Consider the following 7715-nt stretch of genomic DNA (forward strand, 5'->3'; position numbering starts at 1 on the left):
TTGTATCTTCCTTTTTCAATTGCTAGTTGGTGGTCGCTTAGTCTGTACCTGGTGAGGGTCTGTCTCTGTCTCTCTCTCGCCAGCTTTCTCTGTCTCTCTCTCTCGCCAGCTTTCTCTGCCTCTCTCTCCAGCCATCTTTCTCTTATGTGCCTCGATGTCAAATTTTGCTTTATAACACTCCTTTGCAGCTCCCTGGGAGGTTTCACTACATTAGAGGCACTATACAAATATAATTGTTGTTGTTATTTCTCTCGCGTTTTCTCTCACTCTCTCTCTTTCTGCAAAGCAACCGAATTTTTCCCCCTTAACATAAAAAATGCGATTGGATTTGTCGTTATTTTCAATGGTGAGACTGAAACATTTCAGAGTACATTTTAATCAAGATTAAAGCTGAGATAGAGGGAAAGAATCAGCGCGAGAGAGCAGATGAGTGAAAGAAAAAGAGGGACAGAGCTGGGGAGCAAGATAGGAACAGAGAGAGGGGGAGAGAGAACAAGCGATGGGCGGGGGGGGGGGGGGAAAGAGAGAGGGACAGAGAGAACAAGCGAGGGGGGGGGGAAAGAGAGAGAGAGAGAACAAGCAATGGGGGGGAAAGAGAGAGAGGGGGGGGAGAGAGAACAAGCAATTGGGGGGGAGAAGGGGACAGAGAGGGGGAGAGAGAACAAGCGATGGGGGAGAGAGGGGGACAGAGAGAGGGGGAAGAGAACAAGCAATGGGGAAGAGAGAGAGGGGGGGGAGAGAGAACAAGCGATGGGGGAGAGAGAACAAGCGATGGGGGGGAAGAGAGGGAGAGGGGGAGAGAGAACAAGCAATTGGGGGGGAGAAGGGGACAGAGAGAGGGGGAGAGAGAACAAGCGATGGGGGGAGAGATGGGGACAGAACAAGCGATGGGGGGGGGGGGGAAGAGAGAGAGAGAGGGGGAGAGAGAACAAGCGATGGTGGGGAGAGAGAGAGAGAGAGAGAGAGAGAGAGAGAGAGAGAGAGAGAGAGAGAGAGAGTCAGTGAATATATTCAAGGCTGAGAGAGAGAGAGAGAGAGAGAGAGAGAGAGATTTCAACGACAGGGGAGTCAAGGGTTACGGGGGGAGAGCAGGAAAGTTGTGTTGAGGCCAAGATTAAAGGTTTTAAAATCAGCAAAAAACAATTCAAAACTTCCTGGGTCAGAGCAGTGTAGTTTTTTAATTCATTGCCTGCTTTCTTTTAATCAATTTTCATTTCCCCCTCTGCAGAAGCTGCAACGTGACGATGCAGAGAGTCTTTTGGGAGGTGGGATCCTTGGAGAAGAGCTTCCTTCAGAGGGAGGGGAGTGACCGAGGCCCCCTCAGCACAGGCTGCCTGCCCCCCCCCCCCCCGGCCAATGTGTCTGTTTATCACCCTGCGATTCATTGCCATCGCTTGCTCCCCCCAATGTAACTTGTACATCTTTCTGCACCACCCTCTCTCTGTAGAACAGGCACTGAAGATGTCGGACTAGATACTTTCCTTTATTAGCTATGAGGAAAGACTGGATAGGCTGGGTTGGTTTTCTTTGCAATAGAGGAGACTGAGGGAGATTAAATGGAGGTGTATAAAATGATGAGGGGCCTAGATAGAGTGGATGGGAAGGACAGCTCTCCCCCAGCAGAGAGGTCAATAACCAGGGGCTATATATGCGCTAGAAGTGCCGTAACCTATAAGGTGACGGATCCAGAGCAGAGAGTGGGATTAGGCGGGATAGCTTTATAAAAATCGGCCGGCACAGACACGAGGGGCCGAATGGCCTCCTTCTGTGCGGTAAACTTGTACAATTCCCTCTCTCTCCCCCTATTTCCCCATCGCTCTGTCCCTTACAGCCTGGGACCAGTGACAGAGACACACACAGGTCGTACAGTCAGAGACACCTGTCCCTGTAGACACATTGGGGGCTTGAATTTCCACTGGAGTTAGTTCTCCAGAACGCCCAATGTAAGCTGTATATTCCACTCTCCGTCTCCCTCTCGAGTCACATCTCTGTATCGGCACATCTTTCGTTATATCTGTATCTCTACGTCAGTCTCTCTCGCTCTCCATTGTTCTTTATCTCTTCCTGCAACGTTGATCTTTGCATCCCTTCATCTCCCTCGCAAATCTTCTTTGTATTGACATCTTTCTTGATATCTCTGCCTCTCCAACTCTTTCTCTGCAGCACTCTCTGTCTTTATCTCCAACTCTATTTCAGTATCTCTCTCCCTAACTCTCTCTCTCTCTCTGCCAGCCACTCTCACTGTCTCTCTTTGTCCATCTGCCTGTCTCTTTCTATTTTGAATCTCTGTTTCTCTGCCTTCTGCTCCTCTCACTGGTTCTGGCTCCCTGTCTGTCTCTCTTATTCCCAATCTCGCTCCCTCTCACACTCAGTTCTGCCTCTTTGTCCTTCTCACTTTCCGTATCTCTGCTTCCTGCTCCTCAGTCCCTCTCACTGGGCCAGATGTTGACACGATGCCAGTGTGAACCCGGTGATAAATGAACCGTTATCCTGCGTCACATCTCTCCCGAGGTTGATTTCCATCAATGTTACAATCGGGAGAGATGTGAAACGGGAGGCTGATTCACCATCACCGGGTTTGTTGTATAACGCCAATTCAAAACCTACACCAGTGTTATTTCCCCCTCTACGTCCCTGCCTCTGTCCTGTGGGTAAATGGGGTCGAGGTGCAGATCTCAGCCACAATCCAACATTGTTGTGACAGGCTGGAAGGGCTGAATGGCCTCCTAGGTCACCCAAATGTTTGTGTCTTTTCTCTGTTCAGGGGTCAGGGGCACCCAGCTCAGGTTTTGTTTCCCTGTACACTGACGGGGGCTGGGGCGGGGGGGGGGGGCGGGGGGAGAGAAACTCCTTCCTGCGGTGAGGAATATATCCGGAGCTGGGATCGTACTGCGCATGAAGGTTGGGAATGCCCGTCAGCCTCTGCATGTCTCAATCTCCTGCTCCACGTCTGCCCCTCTGATCTCTACTGCCCCCCCATCTCACTCACCCTCCTATATTCCCAGGCTTCTCAATCTCTCTCCAATTAGGTTCCAGACACTCATTATACAGCCGACTGAGTGAGTGGCGACAGCCATTTTGTGCTTGGTGCGGGGGGGAGGCAGCCATTTTGTGCTCGGTGCCAGGGGGGCAGCCATTTTGTGCTCGGTGCGGGGGGAGGCAGCCATTTTGCGCTTGGTGCGGGGGGAGGCAGCCATTTTGTGCTTGGTGCAGGGCAGCCATTTTGTGCTCGGTGCCAGGGGGGCAGCCATTTTGTGCTCGGTGCCAGGGGGGCAGCCATTTTGTGCTCGGTGCGGGAAGAGTGTTTTACAGTGTTTGTTTGGACGTGAATTAAAGCAAATTAAAGAGAGTTGTGATTTGGAGCCACATCAGGTAAATGAGTCACACACGGGGCAAAATAGAGTTTACCAGCGGTGGGGAGGGAGATTGACAGGGCAGGTGGGATTATACATGGATGGAGATATAGGGGGGGTCTTATACAAGGGGGAGGGGGGGGGGGGCTGTGAAGTTTCACCAGCGGTGGAGAGGGAGATTGACAGGGCGGGCAGGATTATACATGGATGGAGATATATGGGGGGTCTTATACAGTGGGGGCTGTGGAGTTTCACCCGCGGTGGGGAGGGAGATTGACAGGGCGGGCGGGCGGGGTGGGGGGATTATACAGGGATGGAGATATATGGGGGTCTTATACAGGGGGGGCTGCGGAGTTTCACGTGTGTGTGTGTGTGTGTGTGTGTGTGTGTGTGTGTGTGTGTGTGTGTGTGTGTGTGTGTGTGTGTGTGTGTGTGTGTGTGTGTGTGTGTGTGTGTGTGTGTGTGTGTGTGTGTGTGTGTGTGGGGGGGGGGGGGGGGGGGGGGGGGGGGGGGGGAAGATTGACAGGGCGGGGCGATTATACATGGATGGAGATATATGGGGGTCTTATACAGGGGGGGCTGCGGAGTTTCACCAGCGGTGGGGAGGGTGATTGACAGGGCGGGCGGGGCGGTGGGATTATACAGGGATGGTGATATATGGGGGTCTTATAAAGGGGGGGGCTGCAGAGTTTCACCAAGGGGGGGGGGAGGAGGAGTTTCACAGAGGGAGAGAGGTACAGGGGGCGGAGTGTACAGGGAGATGGGGTGAATTATACAGGGGGAGTTATTGCACAGGAGTGGCACACGGGTGGATAATACAGCAGGGGGGGGGCGCAGGAGATCAGCGAGGGGGATGTCACGGAGCTATAGTCACAGGGGTATTAGACGGGGCCCGGGGGAGGGAGGGGGCCCGGGGGGAGGGAGGGAGAGAAGGGGGGGAGAATGAAAGAAGGGAGGGAGGGGGGGGGAGAATGAAAGAAGGGAGGGAGGGAGGGGGGGGGGGGAAGAATGAAAGAAGGGAGGGGGGGGGGAGAATGAAAGAAGGGAGGGAGGGGGGGGGGGGAGAATGAAAGAAGGGAGGGAGGGGGGGGAGAATGAAAGAAGGGAGGGAGGGGGGGGAGAATGAAAGAAGGGAGGGGGGGAGAATGAAAGAAGGGGGGGGGGGGAGAATGAAAGAAGGGGGGGGGGGAGAATGAAAGAAGGGGGGGGGGGAGAATGAAAGAAGGGGGGGGGGGAGAATGAAAGAAGGGGGGGGGAGAATGAAAGAAGGGGGGGGGGGAGAATGAAAGAAGGGGGGGGAGAATGAAAGAAGGGGGGGGAGAATGAAAGAAGGGGGGGGGAGAATGAAAGAAGGGGGGGGGAGAATGAAAGAAGGGGGGGGGGAGAATGAAAGAAGGGAGGGGGGGAGAATGAAAGAAGGGAGGGGGGGAGAATGAAAGAAGGGAGGGGGGGAGAATGAAAGAAGGGAGGGAGGGAGAATGAAAAAAGGGAGGGAGGGGGGGGAGAATGAAAGAAGGGAGGGAGGGGGGGGAGAATGAAAGAAGGGAGGGAGGGGGGGAGAATGAAAGAAGGGAGGGAGGGGGGGAGAATGAAAGAAGGGAGGGAGGGGGGGAGAATGAAAGAAGGGAGGGAGGGGGGGAGAATGAAAGAAGGGAGGGAGGGGGGGAGAATGAAAGAAGGGAGGGAGGGGGGGGAGAATGAAAGAAGGGAGGGAGGGGGGGAGAATGAAAGAAGGGAGGGAGGGGGGGAGAATGAAAGAAGGGAGGGAGGGAGGGGGGGAGAATGAAAGAAGGGAGGGAGGGAGGGGGGGAGAATGAAAGAAGGGAGGGAGGGGGGGAGAATGAAAGAAGGGAGGGAGGGGGGGAGAATGAAAGAAGGGAGGGAGGGGGGGAGAATGAAAGAAGGGAGGGAGGGGGGGAGAATGAAAGAAGGGAGGGAGGGGGGGAGAATGAAAGAAGGGAGGGAGGGGGGGAGAATGAAAGAAGGGAGGGAGGGGGGGAGAATGAAAGAAGGGAGGGAGGGGGGGAGAATGAAAGAAGGGAGGGAGGGGGGGAGAATGAAAGAAGGGAGGGAGGGGGGGAGAATGAAAGAAGGGAGGGAGGGGGGGAGAATGAAAGAAGGGAGGGAGGGGGGGAGAATGAAAGAAGGGAGGGAGGGGGGGAGAATGAAAGAAGGGAGGGAGGGGGGGAGAATGAAAGAAGGGAGGGAGGGAGGGAGGATGAAAGAAGGGAGGGAGGGAGGGAGGGGGGGGAGAATGAAAGAAGGGAGGGAGGGGGGGGAGAATGAAAGAAGGGAGGGAGGGGGGGGAGAATGAAAGAAGGGAGGGAGGGCGGGAGAGAGAAAGAAAGGAGGGTGAGGAAAGAGTGAAAATGGGAGAAAATTAAAAAAAAACAGCGAGAGACACACAGAACGAGAAACAGAGATTGAGAGAGAGAGAGACAGAGATCGAGATGAGAGAGAATGATATTGAGATTGAGAGAGAGAGAGGAGAGATGAGAGAATGATACTCACGGTCACACCTGGTCTGCGCTTCCTCCCGATCTCCACCCGTCCACCTGGAGTCACAGCTCAGAAATCTTCCTCCCAACACCTGGGAACACAACCTGGAGCAAACAGGCAAAGGGGAGTGAAAAGGGGAGAGAGAGAGAGAAAGAGAGAGAGAGACAGAGAGAGTGAGAGCGAGAGATTACAGATTGAATCTCACCGTCCCACATGGCACCAACGGAACAGCCGGCCGGATCTCTCTTCCATCCTTTCACCTGGACCGAGCCTGGAGCAGGGAGAGAGGGGCTGGGGGCTGGGAGAGAGGGGCTGGGAGGGAGAGATTGAGACAGGACTCGCTCACACACCGTTCACACCAGAGAATCTCACACACACTAACACAGAATGGCCAATGGGACCCAGTTCACACAGACACACAGACCAACATTCATTACCTGGACACTCAAAGAGTTTCAACACTAAAGAGACACAAAATACTACATTACCTGGACACTGAGTGGAAATTACAGTCAAAAGAGCCACTCACCAAATATGAGAGCACCATCCCGCAGTCAGAAAGAGTGAGACACACATGGGTCTACCTGTTTATAGTCCCGACCTGTCACTCAAACTTCCCTCCACCCCTCCACAGCCCCCCAGCCTATCAGGTTGCTGCTTCCTCCACCTGAAGCCCGCCCCCCCCAGGTGTGGGTCAGTCCAAGTTGAGTCTGCCTATCTCCAGGGGAGTCCCAAATGGCCTCCCAAATGGTTCCTTCCTGTCTCTGGCCAACAGCTGCCCTTCCCCCAGACCCCTGGCTGCAGGCAGACAGACACAGCCGAGGACTGATGGACCTTGGGGAGGCCTCCCTCCACTCACCTGCAACAATCTCCATAAAAACATTTTCATTTTTTCAATGCCAGTTGTGGCCAACCATTTTATTAACCCGAGAATTCCTGCATTGTAACAACTCTGAATGGGGGTTCTTCGAGACCAGAACGGGGTCAGTTTGATCACTCTGTCCATCTTCTCACAGCAGGACACCCAGATCTGGTTTCAGTGCCGCAGCAGCGCCTGTGCAAAGGATCGATCGATCATCTGAATCCTCACTTTGACACAGATTGAGCTGGAATGTGTCCCGTTACAGAATCAATGGGGATTTAATCCCGCCCGTGAAGTTTCGATATTGAACCCGGAATTAATGCTGATTGTAACAGCCTAGAATTTGCACGGATGAGATGGAATAAGACACAAGGAATTATTTGGAACTCCTTGGCTAGGAGTAAATTTATTCAGGAAAATATTAGCGGGCTTTTTGAAATTAAAAAATGGTTGGTGGTCTGACTTGCAGTTATTTCCGCCCTGTTTTGATTGGCAGGAAAAGCAGACTGTGATTGGTCACCGGAAAGCACCAATGAAATTCACCACAGAGCGACCAATCACAAGTAGGCTCTCTGCATTCCTGCAGAAGGCATAAGAAGGGCAGATATGGGAGGAGATTTTCATTCTTTCTTTCAAGGAGTGAATTGTGGAAATGTCTGGAAGAGGAAAAACCGGCGGTAAAGCTCGGGCCAGGGCCAGGTCCCACTCCTCCCGGGCCGGACTGCAGTTCCCTGTGGGCCGGGTTCACAGGCTCCTGCGAAAGGGCAACTACGCTGAGCGTGTGGGTGCCGGAGCCCCGGTCTACATCACAGAAACCCCACAGTGCAGATAGAGGCCATTTCGGCCCATCGAGCCTGCACCGACACATATCCCACCCGATCCCCGTAACCCCTACACCAACACATATCCCACCCTATCCCTGTAACCCCACGTATTTAATCCCCCTAACACTAAGGGTCAATTTATCATAGCCACTCAACCTAACCCGCACATCTTTGGAC

The 7715-nt window shown here is 53.6% G+C and overlaps 1 pseudogene across 1 annotated transcript in view; it reads right to left on the reverse strand.

The window, feature by feature from the left end:
* The window catches only part of LOC147096457 (zinc-binding protein A33-like), a 38427-nt pseudogene extending 32474 nt beyond the window's left edge, over positions 1–5953 (reverse strand). The window contains exon 1 of the transcript XR_015074921.1: positions 5865–5953. The product of XR_015074921.1 is annotated as a zinc-binding protein A33-like (transcript). The remainder of the gene's footprint in view (positions 1–5864) is intronic.
* Between the last annotated feature and the right edge of the window lie 1762 nt (positions 5954–7715).

Source organism: Somniosus microcephalus, unplaced genomic scaffold (genome assembly GCF_052327205.1).
Source record: "Somniosus microcephalus isolate GS21.2 unplaced genomic scaffold, FLI_Smic_1.0 unresolved_chr1, whole genome shotgun sequence".
Taxonomy (NCBI): domain Eukaryota; kingdom Metazoa; phylum Chordata; class Chondrichthyes; order Squaliformes; family Somniosidae; genus Somniosus; species Somniosus microcephalus.